General features: G+C 48.8%; 1 protein-coding gene and 1 long non-coding RNA gene across 2 annotated transcripts in view; one reads left to right on the forward strand and one right to left on the reverse strand.

The window, feature by feature from the left end:
- The first annotated feature begins 2,682 nt into the window (after positions 1 to 2,682).
- LOC146863707 (uncharacterized) lies at positions 2,683 to 23,511 on the forward strand. Its single transcript, XR_014969085.1, has 4 exons — positions 2,683 to 3,861; positions 4,430 to 6,896; positions 6,967 to 8,882; positions 22,144 to 23,511. It is a non-coding gene; the product is annotated as an uncharacterized LOC146863707 (long non-coding RNA).
- The window catches only part of LOC146863708 (uncharacterized), a 93,888-nt gene continuing 78,425 nt past the window's right edge, over positions 8,624 to 24,086 (reverse strand). Inside the window, exons 5-6 of the mRNA XM_085627853.1 lie at positions 22,125 to 23,845; positions 8,624 to 8,858 (exon numbers count right to left, since the gene is read on the reverse strand). The gene's annotated coding sequence lies outside the window, so the exon portion shown is untranslated. The remainder of the gene's footprint in view (positions 8,859 to 22,124; positions 23,846 to 24,086) is intronic.

Consider the following 24,086-nt stretch of genomic DNA (forward strand, 5'->3'; position numbering starts at 1 on the left):
TTGGTAGGATCGTGCTTAAATAACTCATGACCCTTTTCATAGCCCCAGGTGGAAGACAAAGAACATTACGTGTTATTTGTCTGTTCCATACTTCAGCTAAAGCTCCAAAGTACCCTTAAAACCTGCCATCTGTTAATTCTCCCCTAATATCCATTTGCTACTCAAATTATAATTCACAAACTATTCCCCAACCTCTATCCTCCTGTTGTTTATGTCTCCCGCCACACCCAAAAAAAACCTATAACAACCATTAGAACAGGCAGGAAAAAGTTGACAACACCCCCCCCCAAAAAAAATAACTAAATCTTTTTTATATTACATTTTTTAAAATAAAATCGTTCAATAATTCATAATCCCATCTTAATTAAAGATAAGGTAACAAAAATGCTTCTAACATTTTTTGTATTAGAACTTTGCAACATGCCGCACACAAGCCACACTACTCTACAGCCCAACTTAAGGACATTTGCAAAGCCAATAGTTTTGGTTAAATTAGGTCTCAAAGGGGACACCTATTGGCTTCGCAAATGCTTGTTGTTTAGATGTTCTTACCCATCTCGGTCTTTATCACTGAAGGAGGCCACTCTGGCTGACAGAAAGGAAGCTAGGGAACTCCCAGGGTTTGACCCTTACACCAGATTTCTCTCTTTAGCTGAACCTCATCTGACTTTCCAAGGCTAACTGGTGGGTCCGTCAAACCCCAAGTTGATCATCATTTGTTAACGGATGCTGGCTTGCTTACATTGCGCCAGAGGAGGGGGGTGTTCTCATTAATGGTGGCTTTTGCAGGGTTACTGGTTCAGTGCTTCACCGGGTGATATTGAGATTGTACTGATCCTTAATGGCTTCCAAGCCCTCTGAAGGTCTTTGGGTTGGATCACCTTGTAGGAGGTGTGGTGATGGCCACTGGTGCTCTTTTGGTCCCTCATCAGCGTGCCTCACTGTAATTCATGGTCCTTCTGACTCACTAGTTCAGTGAACCATGGTTTGAGACTGGCACTGGTTCTGAGGTTCATCAATGGGAATGAATTTGGCTTCAGCTTCTCTCTTCATCGCCGTTCATTCTGGATGTGCTGAGTTCTCTACTGCTGACTGGAGCATTCAGTAAACCCCATAGAATAGACCTTGTTTCTCGTGTGAGGCTCTTCTTCAAGGGACTCTTTTACATCCTTTTGTTGTGTTTCTGAGGATGCTGGCTGTCAGTTTAGTACTGCTTTGGTGGAAGAGATGAGCAATGCTTCTATTCTGGTAATACGGTATAATAAGCATTTCCTGTCCTGTGGTGTTGGTGGTCATGAGTCAGGGCTCCCACCATTCACTCCAAGGTGAATAATGTGATCAGCCTTTGCATATTGATGAACAGTTGAGTCTCTTCTACTTTTTATTGATTTTAGTTGAAGGTTTCATTAGAAAAAACTATTCATTATCAATGCAACCATGGCAATTTTGCACTCAATCTCCCCCACACCCCTCTGTCCTTAAACCCCGTCCGCTGGCTGAAGAGCTCACCGCAGTCTGCTTGCACAGGGCTACATGAAGTTATCCTGCTTACATGCTGATTTCTGCCTCTAAGATTGATTTCCCTGGAGTAATGGTGATTCCTGATATTCTGCCCAGTTTTTCTAGATTTGTATGTATTTGTGGGGACACCCCCTGGTGTCGTACATTGACTTTTCTCTGCTCATGCACCAGTCAAGTCTCCTTGGGCATTCTCCCACGGGGGAGGGGGCTGTTGTCCTTCCACCAGCTGTATCCTTATTGGCAACGGCCAAGCCCAGCCACAGCAAACCTTGTTTATAACAGTGTTTATCAAGGTCTGTAGTGACATGTAGGAGGACCAATTTTGGATCTTTACACATTTTTCACCCCAACACCAATCCCAAGCAGTAGAGTACCCACCTCCAGTATGATGCAAGCTTGTAGCACTCCCAAGTGGTGTGAAGAAGCAGGGGTGTAGAAATCTAGAAATCTATCAAATATACACTTGTCAATGTGATAGGTTGCTTCAGAAAATGTACTTGTCCTGTAAATAAATCCACTTGTCCATTTGGTGCCACGTAAGTGCAGTGACAGATTATGGCAGCAATCTTATTATGTAAGAACTCTGACAATAGCCTGCCTGATTATGCCAGGGCTCATACTATAGTAGGGTTTAAATACTAGCAATTCACTTATTTTGCCATCTTTCCACAGATCTACATACCGGGGCTGGAAGTAGTGGTTATCAGTAGTTACAGGGCTGGAATCCCTTTTGAGTCTGTGCAAACCTACTCATTTGCATGTTTTAGGAGTATTAACCAGCTCTTCTCTCATCTTCTTCCATACTGATAAAGGTTGGATATGTACTCCTGACAAGGGCAGAAGTAAAACATATTCCAGGGTTGAGGGAAAAGAGGTTGGAGCAAAAGTGAACTTGTAAACACTCAGCAGACTTTCACATGTGCCAATCTAGACATGCATATTTGGTTGTGCTAAAATGCAGTTCACAAATATTTTATAGGAGTACCATTTCCTAGTTCACTTCTGTAAAATCTTATACATTCATGAAAGCCGTAAATCTGCACTAATGCTTGGACATTTACCATTGGGTGTACATTTGTGATTATCTTGACGAATTGGGCCCCTAATTAGAACTGGTCTTAACCAAGGCCTTTTGTTTTTATCAAAATTCTATCTCTATCTATCAAAACGTTGACCAACAATGTCAGAACTATTGGCTTTGCCAATATTTGTTTATAATCATGTTTTCCATAATCTTGTTGAAACTGATTACACTGATTTTCCATTGTGAATATTTTTGGAAATACTAGCATGCACCAACAAATTTTGCTAAATGATGCTTCAAAGAAAAGGTGAGTAAAATTTTCCAGTAGTTCAGCAAAACTTTTTTTTCCTAGTTGCATTTTTCTGTGAACATTTTATTTTAAAAGCAACGAATCATCAATCTTGCTTTCTAGCTTCAGCAAATATTTACATCTAATCGGAGAGCATTCTGGGAACATTACACATAGCCTCATATTGTTAAACTTTGCAAACATGTGTACACATTTTTATACTGGTACCACTGTCGGTAGTGCAGTCAAACCTTACAACACTTCCTTAGAGCTCTCACCCTAGTAATAAAGACTTTGGCGATAATGAATCATAAATAAATGTTTGAACAGCACAGACATATGGACACAAATATTTCCTTAACTGCAGACAATGCCCTTCCCAGATCCATAATGCGGTATAACAGGCAGTTAAAGCATTTGTTCTGGGGTTGGGCCGACTTGAAACATGAAAATATGTTGTCCTTGACCCTAAAAATATGTTTTGGGCATTGGGTATAGGAATTCCACAATCTTGTCCCCAATGTGGAAATGCCTATCACGTCCCATTTTGGGAAGCTTTGCAGCACCTTTACCTGCGGCAGTGCGTCTGCCCCGTGAGCCCCCCATTCCATGTGTGTTACAGTGGTTTATCACATCTGGATCACCACCCTTACCATTGGAGGAGGCGGTGTTCGCACTCTTCCTCCTTAAAGTAGATGCTGGATAGGGGTCTTGCAGAGCTCCCATTTCTTAGAAGTGTAAGTGTGGTTTCCCTGGATATTGTTAGACCATTTGTTAACGATCACTAAATGGGATGCCTTATAATTAGATTCAATGTCATCCACGGTGATTCTACCGTTACAGGTGGATTTGAAGGATTTTTTTAGGGCTACGCTGGGGAAACTTTGTTTGAGTATATTTTGCGAAAGAAGCAGAGCAGGTCATATGAGTAGTTTTGCAACTGATCCAAAAAATGGGATAACAATACCATTTTAAAAATGGCTGACCTGCCCATGAGTGAGGCTCTTCAGGGCCGCTTCAAATTTGAGCAATAAGAGATAGTATTGGGCCACTCTCTCTAGAATGGCTAACTGCTTTATGGCGTCTTATTTCTTTTGAAGGTTCTTGGTTAGTGGGGCACAGTGTGTGTTCAAATCTGTGTTAGGCCAAATGGATCGCTCCTGTCCCATTTCTTTGGAGGAACCGTCTTTTTTGAGGTTCTGTCCAAGGCCTTGGCCTTATGTGGACGTGAGTCAAGATTTTAATACTACTTGGAGATTTATGGGATCATGGACCTGATTCATCGTGCGTTTGCTGTCACAATTGAATGCTTAGTTGGCGCTGGTCTTCCAAGTATAAGTGATCCTAGTGACTTTCACTCTAGGGTTATTTGAGTCTACTTTACTTGTGAATGCAGCATGTTTGAAACTTAAATGTTATGCCATAAAAAGAATATAGTACTGTTAGAACCCCATCCAGAAAGGCATGGGACACGCAGGGGTTATTAGGCCCAAACTTGGGGTTTGACTTACTATCTACTACTACGACTTCGGCACTTGACTCATCGGTAGCATGGGTCGAGCAGTCCAAGGCTTTTGGGGAGGAAGGAACCACAGGGGGGTGAATACAGGCTCATAACGCTAAACACACTCGGCAGCAGCAATAAATGATTGTTCTGTCAAATACTTATTTTTTATGAAAAAAGGAACATTTATATACGACCACATAGTAAAATACGTCATTCACATACAATACATACAATCCCCTGAGATCAGGGCTCTAGTGTTTCATAGACGGTGTCCTGAGTCCCACATCACTCAACTTAGGGATAGTGATTGTTCCCTATTTAGTAAAGTGACATTCAGATTGAACCTGACTAATAGTCCGAGTCTCAGGAACCCCACTCCAACTCTGTATTAAAGTCAAAAGAGTTCCAGTGCCAAAGCGATATCTAGCAAGCAAGTTCCCTGGGGCCATGTGGCCTGACATCATTCTTATCTGCATCAGCAGCATCCGAGCAAATGGAGCCTCTGGGTGTGCCCTCTCTGTGGCAGCTGAAGCTGCAGCGGCATTCTCCAGCAAGTGGGGGGAGAGGGCACGACCATCTGTGTGCAGATCCTCAGTCACAGCTCAGGCCCTCTAGGGTCGCCACAGTGGCCTCTCTCCTCCGATGATGATCTAGGCCAGACCATGCTTCTTGCTTGGTCCTGGTGGCTCCCTCTGCCGTACGGGGCCATAATCCTTCCAATGTAAATTCATTATGGCCCGAGCGGCCCAGCTGCAGTCTCCACAGCAGTCCCACTTGGCATATGGGGTCACTGACTTAACACCACACATGGGCTATGGACCATTCCGCACAGCAGCACTCTTCATGGCTGCCCTGCCTGGTATACTGGGTTGCCAACTCAACACTGCACACAGGCGATGACCCGTTTGGTGCAGCAAGGATCACAGCTTAGTTCACAGAGACCCTCCTGTATCGTACGGGGGTTGCTTACTTCTCTGCACATAGCCAATGACCCGATTGGTGCAGTCGTCTCTCCACACCTTGCTAAGGTGATCAACTCATCAGTGCACACTGGTCTTGACAAGCAGACAGGCGTTGTTGCTCTAGGGCTGGTGGTCTTGCATTCACTGGGTTGTGTCCCCTCACCCAACTGGGAAGACTAACAGGCCTCAGACCCCGGTCCTGGTCGCAGGCAGGAATCTTGCAGAGCTTCTACTGCTGGCACAACCCAGCTGGCTGCTTGATAGTTGACATTTTTTGAGGCCTCGCGCTCCTCTTCTTATAGTTGATTTCCAGGCACCAAATGTGATTTAGAATCTGAGACTTTAGAGTTTATGTTAGGGGCCTGCTTCCCTTTGAAGTGCTCTCTCTTCTGCCCTCTCTTTCTACAGAAAGCAGTCTATCACAGAAGGAAAGACTCCAAATCAGATAACCCAATAATACAGACCATGAGAGTAACTAGAGGTTCACACCTGGCTGTCAGTCATGTGCATGAAAAGGTTACACCATAGCCTCAGCCCTACTCCTAATGGTTATATTATCACCCCAACTCCTTTCTCAGATTCACGCAGACCATTTCCTTGTGATCTTTCTCTGAATCAAAGATCACCCTCAGAAGTGTACTGGAGCGCCTGGCCCTCCCTTTCTCTAGTGTGTCCCACCCTAGTTACAGGAATTCTGCAATACACAAACCTGTCTGAAGGGAATTCCTCTACCTCCCCACCTTATGCTTCTCTAGTCAGTCTTGGGACTTCCAAATGGAACCTAGAGACTTACATGCACTGTGCCATTCACTTGCACACATACACCTAGAACATGCATATAGCATACACCCACTGCGCAGCACCATTCACCAAACCGATGTAGGCCACAGGATCAGAACTTTACATAATTGAGTCTGTAGGCCTCACTCCGGTGACACAGGTAACTTGTAGCCTTACGGCTAGAGCGGTCAACCTCGAAGCTGGGGAACCGGGTTCAAGTCTCAGCAACGACGCTCAACATCCTGTGATTCTGGGCAAATCACTTAATCTCCCCGTGCCTAACAAAAATGCATGTCTGTCCATCTGTAATGAAACTGTTGTCCTTGTAAATCGCTCTGATACCCGATGTCTCAGGTCTAGTTCGAGCTATATAAAACTCTAAAAAAAATAACAGAGCCTCTTGACCTCTACTGATCACTACACAGTATGCTGCTACCCTACTGCGCTCGAGCTCCTTATGTCCTGGTAACGGCAGTGTCCTTTTACCGCTATGGGGCAGCTGTTTGGGTGCCCCACCCGGCCCAGAAAGACTTTAATCCAAACAATATGTCATGGTGCACATGCAAGTTCCATGGTTGCCTATGATAAAAAAAAAACAGCATTAGGTTTCCAAATATTATTACTAATGGGGCACTTGGTCGAAGGTGCATATCCATCACCATGCGAGGGACTTTCCCATTCCAACAACCATATAGTTTCATGAATAGATATTATCTGTGCACTTACACACCACACAATATAACCACTCTAGAACATGACCAAGATGACAAATGAGGCCTGGCATCCTGCCTAGAAGGGAAACATTCTCGTCAAGCCCAGGATTGCCTAAAGGACTAGGAGACAAAATTCAAAAGGTAAGGGAAGCCAAAGGGGCTGCCCTCAGCCATTGGGGATTTCATTCTGGCTGCGAATGCTACATAAAGTGCCCATGTTAACATTTTAAACTAAGGGCAACCCCCAGGCAGAGGCTGCTGCATACATGGTCTCCTAGGAACGAAGGGACTGGAGAGGAGAGGGAGGTAGAATTCCCTAGACAGTGGAAGGCTTGATGACCTATGGTAAGGGGTGAATCTCACCAACCTAACTAAAAGGCAGTGGAGCCCTGTACATGGTGACAGACCAAGATGCATTCAACGAGAGATAGTAGAGGAACCTGGGGTATGAAATTGGACTGTTACTTTTGCATGAAGTAGTGCTATTTAAAGAGGGTTGTGTTCAGCTCTTTCCTAAATCTAGGCAGTCCTGATAGATGGAGGGATTTGCTGGAGATAGATTCTAGGTGCATACATGGAGAAGGACTGTTGCTGTGTGTCTCCAGTCAGATGTCAAGTGTGGTGTGAGCTGACAGCTATAGGAGGTGGTGAGTTGTCAGACAGATAGATGTAGGTGCCTGCTGCAATGGCTTTATAGATGACATTCAAGATAGTGAAGGAAGGCAAGCAAAGCCAGTGGTGTTCCAACAGTGTGGTCATATTCCTTCAGGCCTTTGATCATGCATGCTGCATCCTGATAATAATAATAAATCATATGGAAAGTGGTTTGGTTACAACAACTTGTATGTCCCCGCATTGGACTAAGAAACAGCTAGAAGTCGGAAGAGAGGGAAAAAATTAAGCCTGACCTTAATGAGCAAGCCAGGTTTTAGGTTTTACTGAAAACAGGGTATAATACATGGCAGAGGGTTGCCATCATCCTGATTCAAAAGTTCCAAAATCGCATTCTGTGAGAAATGGTTTCACTGTCTTTAGTAGAGAGAGTTGGTACCTTCAATGTACCTGTTCTCCACTGTATGCATGCCAAGAGTCCTCTTGTCCCGGGTCCCCTCTGCCTGATGTTGAATAAGCAATAACTGGAGTTCTAAAGACAGTGAAGAAGCAACCAGGGGAAAGGGGGATTGCTACATATACCAGTGCTGATGCAGAAAGATGACCTGCAATTTTATCTTGTAATCTGTCCTTGATTTGATCTCATCCTACAGAGTGTCTGTAGAGAGGTAAATCTCTAATCTTGTGTATATCTTTGCTTTTCCCACCCGATAATATAGAATGTACATGCTTCTTCTCAGGCTTCTTTTATGGCACCTTCAAATTCTCTCTCTGGCTTTATTTGTGTCAGCATAATGTTAATAATTTGTACATACTCCTATCACAGTATGATCATAGTTTATGGTCAACTAATCGTAAAGTTATAAAGGTGTTTTGATTGCCTAAGGGTTCAGTTATTTCTCTGCTACTTTCACTTGGCAAGTCTTGTTGTGTATTTCCTATATTACCCATACAGGACCTGCACGTTCGGATAACATAAACTGTGGGTTTGGTGGCTGACTGACTCTGAGCACCCCCACTGAGAAATGTTAGCCTGTTTGCATTAGCTAGCTCACAGACCCAGTAGTGTCTCATCTTATCGGGGAGAGAATAGTTTCTGGCAACCTTAGAACATAACAATCCTGATCCCTCAGGATTGTGGAAACAATGTACTACTTTTCACTCAGTCACACGTGCTCACTTATTCAGCCTCAGAGAGTTACACAGAAGAAACAGTTGGGCGTGTTACAATGAGTATTTATTGCACAGTTGTTGTTCTAGTGTAAAATAGATGTGCTGTAACAACCGTTAGACAGTAGCAGATATATATAATCAGCAGTACGGTAAATATAAATGGATAGTACAGTTCTACCATTTTGTAATAATCATAAATGCATACATGGATATAAAATGCACGATAAAAGAAAGCTCGTACTCCTACGATGCCTATCTAGATGTACCTTTTGTACCGCTTTGTTCGCCATAAGTTGGCAGGGTATGCTCAGACGTGAGTCCCTTGCTCACTTTGCCACTGGATTCAAGCAAGCCTGGCTGAAGACGGCTGAAATGCCAGAAACCGGTCCTAGGAAGCTTGTTTCCGGTCCAGGGAAGGCATGGCTTGGCAGTTCGGGCTGGACTGTTCCCATGAGGCACAGGGTCAGACTTATTTGCATATGGCCATGTCTGAACTGGGGTGGCAGAGTGGGCTAAAGAACGGTGATGGATTAAACCCAGATCTGTTGACTGGGTGTGAGTGTTTGATTGGTTCTGATGCTCCGTCCATCACCACCCCCTTTTGTACCGCTTTGTTCGCCATAAGTTGGCAGGGTATGCTCAGACGTGAGTCCCTTGCTCACTTTGCCACTGGATTCAAGCAAGCCTGGCTGAAGACGGCTGAAATGCCAGAAACCGGTCCTAGGAAGCTTGTTTCCGGTCCAGGGAAGGCATGGCTTGGCAGTTCGGGCTGGACTGTTCCCATGAGGCACAGGGTCAGACTTATTTGCATATGGCCATGTCTGAACTGGGGTGGCAGAGTGGGCTAAAGAACGGTGATGGATTAAACCCAGATCTGTTGACTGGGTGTGAGTGTTTGATTGGTTCTGATGCTCCGTCCATCACCACCCCCTTTTGTACCGCTTTGTTCGCCATAAGTTGGCAGGGTATGCTCAGACGTGAGTCCCTTGCTCACTTTGCCACTGGATTCAAGCAAGCCTGGCTGAAGACGGCTGAAATGCCAGAAACCGGTCCTAGGAAGCTTGTTTCCGGTCCAGGGAAGGCATGGCTTGGCAGTTCGGGCTGGACTGTTCCCATGAGGCACAGGGTCAGACTTATTTGCATATGGCCATGTCTGAACTGGGGTGGCAGAGTGGGCTAAAGAACGGTGATGGATTAAACCCAGATCTGTTGACTGGGTGTGAGTGTTTGATTGGTTCTGATGCTCCGTCCATCACCACCCCCTTTTGTACCGCTTTGTTCGCCATAAGTTGGCAGGGTATGCTCAGACGTGAGTCCCTTGCTCACTTTGCCACTGGATTCAAGCAAGCCTGGCTGAAGACGGCTGAAATGCCAGAAACCGGTCCTAGGAAGCTTGTTTCCGGTCCAGGGAAGGCATGGCTTGGCAGTTCGGGCTGGACTGTTCCCATGAGGCACAGGGTCAGACTTATTTGCATATGGCCATGTCTGAACTGGGGTGGCAGAGTGGGCTAAAGAACGGTGATGGATTAAACCCAGATCTGTTGACTGGGTGTGAGTGTTTGATTGGTTCTGATGCTCCGTCCATCACCACCCCCTTTTGTACCGCTTTGTTCGCCATAAGTTGGCAGGGTATGCTCAGACGTGAGTCCCTTGCTGACTTTGCCACTGGATTCAAGCAAGCCTGGCTGAAGACGGCTGAAATGCCAGAAACCGGTCCTAGGAAGCTTGTTTCCGGTCCAGGGAAGGCATGGCTTGGCAGTTCGGGCTGGACTGTTCCCATGAGGCACAGGGTCAGACTTATTTGCATATGGCCATGTCTGAACTGGGGTGGCAGAGTGGGCTAAAGAACGGTGATGGATTAAACCCAGATCTGTTGACTGGGTGTGAGTGTTTGATTGGTTCTGATGCTCCGTCCATCACCACCCCCTTTTGTACCGCTTTGTTCGCCATAAGTTGGCAGGGTATGCTCAGACGTGAGTCCCTTGCTCACTTTGCCACTGGATTCAAGCAAGCCTGGCTGAAGACGGCTGAAATGCCAGAAACCGGTCCTAGGAAGCTTGTTTCCGGTCCAGGGAAGGCATGGCTTGGCAGTTCGGGCTGGACTGTTCCCATGAGGCACAGGGTCAGACTTATTTGCATATGGCCATGTCTGAACTGGGGTGGCAGAGTGGGCTAAAGAACGGTGATGGATTAAACCCAGATCTGTTGACTGGGTGTGAGTGTTTGATTGGTTCTGATGCTCCGTCCATCACCACCCCCTTTTGTACCGCTTTGTTCGCCATAAGTTGGCAGGGTATGCTCAGACGTGAGTCCCTTGCTCACTTTGCCACTGGATTCAAGCAAGCCTGGCTGAAGACGGCTGAAATGCCAGAAACCGGTCCTAGGAAGCTTGTTTCCGGTCCAGGGAAGGCATGGCTTGGCAGTTCGGGCTGGACTGTTCCCATGAGGCACAGGGTCAGACTTATTTGCATATGGCCATGTCTGAACTGGGGTGGCAGAGTGGGCTAAAGAACGGTGATGGATTAAACCCAGATCTGTTGACTGGGTGTGAGTGTTTGATTGGTTCTGATGCTCCGTCCATCACCACCCCCTTTTGTACCGCTTTGTTCGCCATAAGTTGGCAGGGTATGCTCAGACGTGAGTCCCTTGCTCACTTTGCCACTGGATTCAAGCAAGCCTGGCTGAAGACGGCTGAAATGCCAGAAACCGGTCCTAGGAAGCTTGTTTCCGGTCCAGGGAAGGCATGGCTTGGCAGTTCGGGCTGGACTGTTCCCATGAGGCACAGGGTCAGACTTATTTGCATATGGCCATGTCTGAACTGGGGTGGCAGAGTGGGCTAAAGAACGGTGATGGATTAAACCCAGATCTGTTGACTGGGTGTGAGTGTTTGATTGGTTCTGATGCTCCGTCCATCACCACCCCCTTTTGTACCGCTTTGTTCGCCATAAGTTGGCAGGGTATGCTCAGACGTGAGTCCCTTGCTCACTTTGCCACTGGATTCAAGCAAGCCTGGCTGAAGACGGCTGAAATGCCAGAAACCGGTCCTAGGAAGCTTGTTTCCGGTCCAGGGAAGGCATGGCTTGGCAGTTCGGGCTGGACTGTTCCCATGAGGCACAGGGTCAGACTTATTTGCATATGGCCATGTCTGAACTGGGGTGGCAGAGTGGGCTAAAGAACGGTGATGGATTAAACCCAGATCTGTTGACTGGGTGTGAGTGTTTGATTGGTTCTGATGCTCCGTCCATCACCACCCCCTTTTGTACCGCTTTGTTCGCCACAAGTTGGCAGGGTATGCTCAGACGTGAGTCCCTTGCTCACTTTGCCACTGGATTCAAGCAAGCCTGGCTGAAGACGGCTGAAATGCCAGAAACCGGTCCTAGGAAGCTTGTTTCCGGTCCAGGGAAGGCATGGCTTGGCAGTTCGGGCTGGACTGTTCCCATGAGGCACAGGGTCAGACTTATTTGCATATGGCCATGTCTGAACTGGGGTGGCAGAGTGGGCTAAAGAACGGTGATGGATTAAACCCAGATCTGTTGACTGGGTGTGAGTGTTTGATTGGTTCTGATGCTCCGTCCATCACCACCCCCTTTTGTACCGCTTTGTTCGCCATAAGTTGGCAGGGTATGCTCAGACGTGAGTCCCTTGCTCACTTTGCCACTGGATTCAAGCAAGCCTGGCTGAAGACGGCTGAAATGCCAGAAACCGGTCCTAGGAAGCTTGTTTCCGGTCCAGGGAAGGCATGGCTTGGCAGTTCGGGCTGGACTGTTCCCATGAGGCACAGGGTCAGACTTATTTGCATATGGCCATGTCTGAACTGGGGTGGCAGAGTGGGCTAAAGAACGGTGATGGATTAAACCCAGATCTGTTGACTGGGTGTGAGTGTTTGATTGGTTCTGATGCTCCGTCCATCACCACCCCCTTTTGTACCGCTTTGTTCGCCATAAGTTGGCAGGGTATGCTCAGACGTGAGTCCCTTGCTCACTTTGCCACTGGATTCAAGCAAGCCTGGCTGAAGACGGCTGAAATGCCAGAAACCGGTCCTAGGAAGCTTGTTTCCGGTCCAGGGAAGGCATGGCTTGGCAGTTCGGGCTGGACTGTTCCCATGAGGCACAGGGTCAGACTTATTTGCATATGGCCATGTCTGAACTGGGGTGGCAGAGTGGGCTAAAGAACGGTGATGGATTAAACCCAGATCTGTTGACTGGGTGTGAGTGTTTGATTGGTTCTGATGCTCCGTCCATCACCACCCCCTTTTGTACCGCTTTGTTCGCCATAAGTTGGCAGGGTATGCTCAGACGTGAGTCCCTTGCTCACTTTGCCACTGGATTCAAGCAAGCCTGGCTGAAGACGGCTGAAATGCCAGAAACCGGTCCTAGGAAGCTTGTTTCCGGTCCAGGGAAGGCATGGCTTGGCAGTTCGGGCTGGACTGTTCCCATGAGGCACAGGGTCAGACTTATTTGCATATGGCCATGTCTGAACTGGGGTGGCAGAGTGGGCTAAAGAACGGTGATGGATTAAACCCAGATCTGTTGACTGGGTGTGAGTGTTTGATTGGTTCTGATGCTCCGTCCATCACCACCCCCTTTTGTACCGCTTTGTTCGCCATAAGTTGGCAGGGTATGCTCAGACGTGAGTCCCTTGCTCACTTTGCCACTGGATTCAAGCAAGCCTGGCTGAAGACGGCTGAAATGCCAGAAACCGGTCCTAGGAAGCTTGTTTCCGGTCCAGGGAAGGCATGGCTTGGCAGTTCGGGCTGGACTGTTCCCATGAGGCACAGGGTCAGACTTATTTGCATATGGCCATGTCTGAACTGGGGTGGCAGAGTGGGCTAAAGAACGGTGATGGATTAAACCCAGATCTGTTGACTGGGTGTGAGTGTTTGATTGGTTCTGATGCTCCGTCCATCACCACCCCCTTTTGTACCGCTTTGTTCGCCATAAGTTGGCAGGGTATGCTCAGACGTGAGTCCCTTGCTCACTTTGCCACTGGATTCAAGCAAGCCTGGCTGAAGACGGCTGAAATGCCAGAAACCGGTCCTAGGAAGCTTGTTTCCGGTCCAGGGAAGGCATGGCTTGGCAGTTCGGGCTGGACTGTTCCCATGAGGCACAGGGTCAGACTTATTTGCATATGGCCATGTCTGAACTGGGGTGGCAGAGTGGGCTAAAGAACGGTGATGGATTAAACCCAGATCTGTTGACTGGGTGTGAGTGTTTGATTGGTTCTGATGCTCCGTCCATCACCACCCCCTTTTGTACCGCTTTGTTCGCCATAAGTTGGCAGGGTATGCTCAGACGTGAGTCCCTTGCTCACTTTGCCACTGGATTCAAGCAAGCCTGGCTGAAGACGGCTGAAATGCCAGAAACCGGTCCTAGGAAGCTTGTTTCCGGTCCAGGGAAGGCATGGCTTGGCAGTTCGGGCTGGACTGTTCCCATGAGGCACAGGGTCAGACTTATTTGCATATGGCCATGTCTGAACTGGGGTGGCAGAGTGGGCTAAAGAACGGTGATGGATTAAACCCAGATCTGTTGACTGGGTGTGAGTGTTTGATTGGTTCTGATGCTCCGTCCATCACCACCCCCTTTTGTACCGCTTTGTTCGCCATAAGTTGGCAGGGTATGCTCAGACGTGAGTCCCTTGCTCACTTTGCCACTGGATTCAAGCAAGCCTGGCTGAAGACGGCTGAAATGCCAGAAACCGGTCCTAGGAAGCTTGTTTCCGGTCCAGGGAAGGCATGGCTTGGCAGTTCGGGCTGGACTGTTCCCATGAGGCACAGGGTCAGACTTATTTGCATATGGCCATGTCTGAACTGGGGTGGCAGAGTGGGCTAAAGAACGGTGATGGATTAAACCCAGATCTGTTGACTGGGTGTGAGTGTTTGATTGGTTCTGATGCTCCGTCCATCACCACCCCCTTTTGTACCGCTTTGTTCGCCATAAGTTGGCAGGGTATGCTCAGACGTGAGTCCCTTGCTCACTTTGCCACTGGATTCAAGCAAGCCTGGCTGAAGACGGCTGAAATGCCAGAAACCGGTCCTAGGAAGCTTGTTTCCGGTCCAGGGAAGGCATGGCTTGGCAGTTCGGGCTGGACTGTTCCCATGAGGCACAGGGTCAGACTTATTTGCATATGGCCATGTCTGAACTGGGGTGGCAGAGTGGGCTAAAGAACGGTGATGGATTAAACCCAGATCTGTTGACTGGGTGTGAGTGTTTGATTGGTTCTGATGCTCCGTCCATCACCACCCCCTTTTGTACCGCTTTGTTCGCCATAAGTTGGCAGGGTATGCTCAGACGTGAGTCCCTTGCTCACTTTGCCACTGGATTCAAGCAAGCCTGGCTGAAGACGGCTGAAATGCCAGAAACCGGTCCTAGGAAGCTTGTTTCCGGTCCAGGGAAGGCATGGCTTGGCAGTTCGGGCTGGACTGTTCCCATGAGGCACAGGGTCAGACTTATTTGCATATGGCCATGTCTGAACTGGGGTGGCAGAGTGGGCTAAAGAACGGTGATGGATTAAACCCAGATCTGTTGACTGGGTGTGAGTGTTTGATTGGTTCTGATGCTCCGTCCATCACCACCCCCTTTTGTACCGCTTTGTTCGCCATAAGTTGGCAGGGTATGCTCAGACGTGAGTCCCTTGCTCACTTTGCCACTGGATTCAAGCAAGCCTGGCTGAAGACGGCTGAAATGCCAGAAACCGGTCCTAGGAAGCTTGTTTCCGGTCCAGGGAAGGCATGGCTTGGCAGTTCGGGCTGGACTGTTCCCATGAGGCACAGGGTCAGACTTATTTGCATATGGCCATGTCTGAACTGGGGTGGCAGAGTGGGCTAAAGAACGGTGATGGATTAAACCCAGATCTGTTGACTGGGTGTGAGTGTTTGATTGGTTCTGATGCTCCGTCCATCACCACCCCCTTTTGTACCGCTTTGTTCGCCATAAGTTGGCAGGGTATGCTCAGACGTGAGTCCCTTGCTCACTTTGCCACTGGATTCAAGCAAGCCTGGCTGAAGACGGCTGAAATGCCAGAAACCGGTCCTAGGAAGCTTGTTTCCGGTCCAGGGAAGGCATGGCTTGGCAGTTCGGGCTGGACTGTTCCCATGAGGCACAGGGTCAGACTTATTTGCATATGGCCATGTCTGAACTGGGGTGGCAGAGTGGGCTAAAGAACGGTGATGGATTAAACCCAGATCTGTTGACTGGGTGTGAGTGTTTGATTGGTTCTGATGCTCCGTCCATCACCACCCCCTTTTGTACCGCTTTGTTCGCCATAAGTTGGCAGGGTATGCTCAGACGTGAGTCCCTTGCTCACTTTGCCACTGGATTCAAGCAAGCCTGGCTGAAGACGGCTGAAATGCCAGAAACCGGTCCTAGGAAGCTTGTTTCCGGTCCAGGGAAGGCATGGCTTGGCAGTTCGGGCTGGACTGTTCCCATGAGGCACAGGGTCAGACTTATTTGCATATGGCCATGTCTGAACTGGGGTGGCAGAGTGGGCTAAAGAACGGTGATGGATTAAACCCAGATCTGTTGACTGGGTGTGAGTGTTTGATTGGTTCTGATGCTCCGTCCATCACCACCCCCTTTTGTACCGCTTTGTTCGCCATAAGTTGGCAGGGTATGCTCAGACGTGAGTCCCTTGCTCACTTTGCCACTGGATTCAAGCAAGCCTGGCTGAAGACGGCTGAAATGCCAGAAACCGGTCCTAGGAAGCTTGTTTCCGGTCCAGGGAAGGCATGGCTTGGCAGTTCGGGCTGGACTGTTCCCATGAGGCACAGGGTCAGACTTATTTGCATATGGCCATGTCTGAACTGGGGTGGCAGAGTGGGCTAAAGAACGGTGATGGATTAAACCCAGATCTGTTGACTGGGTGTGAGTGTTTGATTGGTTCTGATGCTCCGTCCATCACCACCCCCTTTTGTACCGCTTTGTTCGCCATAAGTTGGCAGGGTATGCTCAGACGTGAGTCCCTTGCTCACTTTGCCACTGGATTCAAGCAAGCCTGGCTGAAGACGGCTGAAATGCCAGAAACCGGTCCTAGGAAGCTTGTTTCCGGTCCAGGGAAGGCATGGCTTGGCAGTTCGGGCTGGACTGTTCCCATGAGGCACAGGGTCAGACTTATTTGCATATGGCCATGTCTGAACTGGGGTGGCAGAGTGGGCTAAAGAACGGTGATGGATTAAACCCAGATCTGTTGACTGGGTGTGAGTGTTTGATTGGTTCTGATGCTCCGTCCATCACCACCCCCTTTTGTACCGCTTTGTTCGCCATAAGTTGGCAGGGTATGCTCAGACGTGAGTCCCTTGCTCACTTTGCCACTGGATTCAAGCAAGCCTGGCTGAAGACGGCTGAAATGCCAGAAACCGGTCCTAGGAAGCTTGTTTCCGGTCCAGGGAAGGCATGGCTTGGCAGTTCGGGCTGGACTGTTCCCATGAGGCACAGGGTCAGACTTATTTGCATATGGCCATGTCTGAACTGGGGTGGCAGAGTGGGCTAAAGAACGGTGATGGATTAAACCCAGATCTGTTGACTGGGTGTGAGTGTTTGATTGGTTCTGATGCTCCGTCCATCACCACCCCCTTTTGTACCGCTTTGTTCGCCACAAGTTGGCAGGGTATGCTCAGACGTGAGTCCCTTGCTCACTTTGCCACTGGATTCAAGCAAGCCTGGCTGAAGACGGCTGAAATGCCAGAAACCGGTCCTAGGAAGCTTGTTTCCGGTCCAGGGAAGGCATGGCTTGGCAGTTCGGGCTGGACTGTTCCCATGAGGCACAGGGTCAGACTTATTTGCATATGGCCATGTCTGAACTGGGGTGGCAGAGTGGGCTAAAGAACGGTGATGGATTAAACCCAGATCTGTTGACTGGGTGTGAGTGTTTGATTGGTTCTGATGCTCCGTCCATCACCACCCCCTTTTGTACCGCTTTGTTCGCCATAAGTTGGCAGGGTATGCTCAGACGTGAGTCCCTTGCTCACTTTGCCACTGGATTCAAGCAAGCCTGGCTGAAGACGGCTGAAATGCCAGAAACCGGTCCTAGGAAGCTTGTTTCCGGTCCAGGGAAGGCATGGCTTGGCAGTTCGGGCTGGACTGTTCCCATGAGGCACAGGGTCAGACTTATTTGCATATGGCCATGTCTGAACTGGGGTGGCAGAGTGGGCTAAAGAACGGTGATGGATTAAACCCAGATCTGTTGACTGGGTGTGAGTGTTTGATTGGTTCTGATGCTCCGTCCATCACCACCCCCTTTTGTACCGCTTTGTTCGCCATAAGTTGGCAGGGTATGCTCAGACGTGAGTCCCTTGCTCACTTTGCCACTGGATTCAAGCAAGCCTGGCTGAAGACGGCTGAAATGCCAGAAACCGGTCCTAGGAAGCTTGTTTCCGGTCCAGGGAAGGCATGGCTTGGCAGTTCGGGCTGGACTGTTCCCATGAGGCACAGGGTCAGACTTATTTGCATATGGCCATGTCTGAACTGGGGTGGCAGAGTGGGCTAAAGAACGGTGATGGATTAAACCCAGATCTGTTGACTGGGTGTGAGTGTTTGATTGGTTCTGATGCTCCGTCCATCACCACCCCCTTTTGTACCGCTTTGTTCGCCATAAGTTGGCAGGGTATGCTCAGACGTGAGTCCCTTGCTCACTTTGCCACTGGATTCAAGCAAGCCTGGCTGAAGACGGCTGAAATGCCAGAAACCGGTCCTAGGAAGCTTGTTTCCGGTCCAGGGAAGGCATGGCTTGGCAGTTCGGGCTGGACTGTTCCCATGAGGCACAGGGTCAGACTTATTTGCATATGGCCATGTCTGAACTGGGGTGGCAGAGTGGGCTAAAGAACGGTGATGGATTAAACCCAGATCTGTTGACTGGGTGTGAGTGTTTGATTGGTTCTGATGCTCCGTCCATCACCACCCCCTTTTGTACCGCTTTGTTCGCCATAAGTTGGCAGGGTATGCTCAGACGTGAGTCCCTTGCTCACTTTGCCACTGGATTCAAGCAAGCCTGGCTGAAGACGGCTGAAATGCCAGAAACCGGTCCTAGGAAGCTTGTTTCCGGTCCAGGGAAGGCATGGCTTGGCAGTTCGGGCTGGACTGTTCCCATGAGGCACAGGGTCAGACTTATTTGCATATGGCCATGTCTGAACTGGGGTGGCAGAGTGGGCTAAAGAACGGTGATGGATTAAACCCAGATCTGTTGACTGGGTGTGAGTGTTTGATTGGTTCTGATGCTCCGTCCATCACCACCCCCTTTTGTACCGCTTTGTTCGCCATAAGTTGGCAGGGTATGCTCAGACGTGAGTCCCTTGCTCACTTTGCCACTGGATTCAAGCAAGCCTGGCTGAAGACGGCTGAAATGCCAGAAACCGGTCCTAGGAAGCTTGTTTCCGGTCCAGGGAAGGCATGGCTTGGCAGTTCGGGCTGGACTGTTCCCATGAGGCACAGGGTCAGACTTATTTGCATATGGCCATGTCTGAACTGGGGTGGCAGAGTGGGCTAAAGAACGGTGATGGATTAAACCCAGATCTGTTGACTGGGTGTGAGTGTTTGATTGGTTCTGATGCTCCGTCCATCACCACCCCCTTTTGTACCGCTTTGTTCGCCATAAGTTGGCAGGGTATGCTCAGACGTGAGTCCCTTGCTCACTTTGCCACTGGATTCAAGCAAGCCTGGCTGAAGACGGCTGAAATGCCAGAAACCGGTCCTAGGAAGCTTGTTTCCGGTCCAGGGAAGGCATGGCTTGGCAGTTCGGGCTGGACTGTTCCCATGAGGCACAGGGTCAGACTTATTTGCATATGGCCATGTCTGAACTGGGGTGGCAGAGTGGGCTAAAGAACGGTGATGGATTAAACCCAGATCTGTTGACTGGGTGTGAGTGTTTGATTGGTTCTGATGCTCCGTCCATCACCACCCCCTTTTGTACCGCTTTGTTCGCCATAAGTTGGCAGGGTATGCTCAGACGTGAGTCCCTTGCTCACTTTGCCACTGGATTCAAGCAAGCCTGGCTGAAGACGGCTGAAATGCCAGAAACCGGTCCTAGGAAGCTTGTTTCCGGTCCAGGGAAGGCATGGCTTGGCAGTTCGGGCTGGACTGTTCCCATGAGGCACAGGGTCAGACTTATTTGCATATGGCCATGTCTGAACTGGGGTGGCAGAGTGGGCTAAAGAACGGTGATGGATTAAACCCAGATCTGTTGACTGGGTGTGAGTGTTTGATTGGTTCTGATGCTCCGTCCATCACCACCCCCTTTTGTACCGCTTTGTTCGCCATAAGTTGGCAGGGTATGCTCAGACGTGAGTCCCTTGCTCACTTTGCCACTGGATTCAAGCAAGCCTGGCTGAAGACGGCTGAAATGCCAGAAACCGGTCCTAGGAAGCTTGTTTCCGGTCCAGGGAAGGCATGGCTTGGCAGTTCGGGCTGGACTGTTCCCATGAGGCACAGGGTCAGACTTATTTGCATATGGCCATGTCTGAACTGGGGTGGCAGAGTGGGCTAAAGAACGGTGATGGATTAAACCCAGATCTGTTGACTGGGTGTGAGTGTTTGATTGGTTCTGATGCTCCGTCCATCACCACCCCCTTTTGTACCGCTTTGTTCGCCATAAGTTGGCAGGGTATGCTCAGACGTGAGTCCCTTGCTCACTTTGCCTCTGGATTCAAGCAAGCCTGGCTGAAGACGGCTGAAATGCCAGAAACCGGTCCTAGGAAGCTTGTTTCCGGTCCAGGGAAGGCATGGCTTGGCAGTTCGGGCTGGACTGTTCCCATGAGGCACAGGGTCAGACTTATTTGCATATGGCCATGTCTGAACTGGGGTGGCAGAGTGGGCTAAAGAACGGTGATGGATTAAACCCAGATCTGTTGACTGGGTGTGAGTGTTTGATTGGTTCTGATGCTCCGTCCATCACCACCCCCTTTTGTACCGCTTTGTTCGCCATAAGTTGGCAGGGTATGCTCAGACGTGAGTCCCTTGCTCACTTTGCCACTGGATTCAAGCAAGCCTGGCTGAAGACGGCTGAAATGCCAGAAACCGGTCCTAGGAAGCTTGTTTCCGGTCCAGGGAAGGCATGGCTTGGCAGTTCGGGCTGGACTGTTCCCATGAGGCACAGGGTCAGACTTATTTGCATATGGCCATGTCTGAACTGGGGTGGCAGAGTGGGCTAAAGAACGGTGATGGATTAAACCCAGATCTGTTGACTGGGTGTGAGTGTTTGATTGGTTCTGATGCTCCGTCCATCACCACCCCCTTTTGTACCGCTTTGTTCGCCATAAGTTGGCAGGGTATGCTCAGACGTGAGTCCCTTGCTCACTTTGCCACTGGATTCAAGCAAGCCTGGCTGAAGACGGCTGAAATGCCAGAAACCGGTCCTAGGAAGCTTGTTTCCGGTCCAGGGAAGGCATGGCTTGGCAGTTCGGGCTGGACTGTTCCCATGAGGCACAGGGTCAGACTTATTTGCATATGGCCATGTCTGAACTGGGGTGGCAGAGTGGGCTAAAGAACGGTGATGGATTAAACCCAGATCTGTTGACTGGGTGTGAGTGTTTGATTGGTTCTGATGCTCCGTCCATCACCACCCCCTTTTGTACCGCTTTGTTCGCCATAAGTTGGCAGGGTATGCTCAGACGTGAGTCCCTTGCTCACTTTGCCACTGGATTCAAGCAAGCCTGGCTGAAGACGGCTGAAATGCCAGAAACCGGTCCTAGGAAGCTTGTTTCCGGTCCAGGGAAGGCATGGCTTGGCAGTTCGGGCTGGACTGTTCCCATGAGGCACAGGGTCAGACTTATTTGCATATGGCCATGTCTGAACTGGGGTGGCAGAGTGGGCTAAAGAACGGTGATGGATTAAACCCAGATCTGTTGACTGGGTGTGAGTGTTTGATTGGTTCTGATGCTCCGTCCATCACCACCCCCTTTTGTACCGCTTTGTTCGCCATAAGTTGGCAGGGTATGCTCAGACGTGAGTCCCTTGCTCACTTTGCCACTGGATTCAAGCAAGCCTGGCTGAAGACGGCTGAAATGCCAGAAACCGGTCCTAGGAAGCTTGTTTCCGGTCCAGGGAAGGCATGGCTTGGCAGTTCGGGCTGGACTGTTCCCATGAGGCACAGGGTCAGACTTATTTGCATATGGCCATGTCTGAACTGGGGTGGCAGAGTGGGCTAAAGAACGGTGATGGATTAAACCCAGATCTGTTGACTGGGTGTGAGTGTTTGATTGGTTCTGATGCTCCGTCCATCACCACCCCCTTTTGTACCGCTTTGTTCGCCATAAGTTGGCAGGGTATGCTCAGACGTGAGTCCCTTGCTCACTTTGCCACTGGATTCAAGCAAGCCTGGCTGAAGACGGCTGAAATGCCAGAAACCGGTCCTAGGAAGCTTGTTTCCGGTCCAGGGAAGGCATGGCTTGGCAGTTCGGGCTGGACTGTTCCCATGAGGCACAGGGTCAGACTTATTTGCATATGGCCATGTCTGAACTGGGGTGGCAGAGTGGGCTAAAGAACGGTGATGGATTAAACCCAGATCTGTTGACTGGGTGTGAGTGTTTGATTGGTTCTGATGCTCCGTCCATCACCACCCCCTTTTGTACCGTGAAGCCAAGAATCCCTCTAGGATTTAGTCGAACCCCATTACCTGAAGTTTGAGAATGTAGGAGCCGGTTCTGGTATTGAGTTGGACACCCCACAAGGGATGTTTAGACCACTGTCAGCTGGAGCGTCTGCATGCAAGAGCCTCAGTGTCTCTGGTCAGTGTGTCGGCCTGGAAGTCTTGGTTCACTCTGCCAACCCTAGCAAGACGTGCTGTATTTATACAAAACACATCTAGGGTTTCTTTGTCCCTTGTCCCATCTATTAGCCATTGTTGGATTTTAGGATGACGTATGGGATGAACCTTGTACGTAGATATGGTGGGGTAGGTGGTGTAGCCCCTGCCTGATTTCCAAGAACACTTATGAATGTCCATTCATACTGTGTGAGTCTATTGATGAAGTTATAGGGCTCTATTGTTTAGAAAAAAAACCTCCTTCTATGCCCAGGACTAGAACTAGGTAAAGGTTCAATCCTAAAGGCTTGTTACTGTGTAGTGTAAGGGAGATAATGTAGGTGACGGTGTATGATATTACCCTGGCCTATATTAGGGTACCTATATGAAACCTAACAGTCTATTTATCCCTCACTATTCAGAGCCTTACTAGAATAAAGCATTGAAGACTAGGCCGCTTTTCTCAGTGCCCTTTTCCTCATGTCAAGCATTTTTGAAACATTGCTGCAGCCACAGGCCTCGTAGCTGGTCATGACTGTAATTCCTCAGGGCCATATCACCAGAAGTGTTTGACTCATGCTTTCACAATCCAGGGTCACCTTCGTCATTCTACGTCCATCCTTACCCATGTCAGATATTACTTACCATTCTGCCTTCAATTCTCCAAGCCTTCTACCTGGTCTTCCATATATTTTCAAGTGAACAAAATCGATACATGGGAGTTTTCTTAATTTTTCCTTCGTTAAGGCAACCTTTTTCTGGGAGTCTGTTAGCTGAGTGTCCATTTCATCAATCTTTTCCTCATAAGCTTCTAGCTGATCTGTAGTTTCTAATGTATCCTTTATATTGCTTGTCACCACTGTTAGCATTCTCTCTTCTTTTGGGAGACATTATCTTCCTCTATTTTAGACAGTTGGCCTGTTGTGGGGCCACTTCAACTAAACTGCTCAGGTTTAGGAGACTCCTGCCCCATCCAAATAGTTGCTTCCCATATCCCAGATGTCCCTCTTAATGGGTTTTTCCCATGGTGGGAGTAGGCATCATACACAGTAAGATTCTCGGTGGTCACAGGAACTAGATTTGTTTGTTTCACTACCCTTCTGGTAGCCTTTGCCCCAATGTGCTAATACAGGTTGGGCGTCATTCAGTTGTGTGAAGGGATCTTTATTTTACCCTGTTAACTCATCATTCCCTTTTCCTTTACAAATAAGTATTCATGCTATTTAATGTTAGTTAACAGTCTCCTGTACTTTGGTATTAGCTGAGATTGCAGGACTGCTTATGCTTTTGCTTGTTTGGCTCTTCTGGCCTTGGGGCTGACGACAGCTGAAGCATACAGGTCTCTAAGGAGGAGCCATCTCAAACGTACAGACTGTGATGAAGTTTATTGGTAAGTAATTGGGACATTTACATTTTATACCTACATTTTCATTGCACAAATGATGAGAAGAAAATTGAGAACAGGAAGCATTGACCAATGTGCATGGAGCATACCTAACTCAGCTCTGTGTTTTCAAGATAGAATCTTGGTTGAAACTAAGGGGCAGATTTATGTTGCCTAGCGCATCCCTGCAAATCAGCAGGGATGCGCCAGGAAAAATGCGGCACGCAAGTTTACCCTTGCGCAACCCATGATGCGCCGCATTTCGAAGCGGCACATCATGGCGCAGGAATAAACAGATGTGTGTCGCATCTGGGGCGTAAAGTTGGCGCAGTGCTGAAGTAGTGTTGCGTGCGGCACACAACTCCAGCACTCTTCCAACTTGCCCTATCTGTA

Source organism: Triturus cristatus, chromosome 2_1 (assembly GCF_964204655.1).
Source record: "Triturus cristatus chromosome 2_1, aTriCri1.1, whole genome shotgun sequence".
Lineage (NCBI taxonomy): Eukaryota > Metazoa > Chordata > Amphibia > Caudata > Salamandridae > Triturus > Triturus cristatus.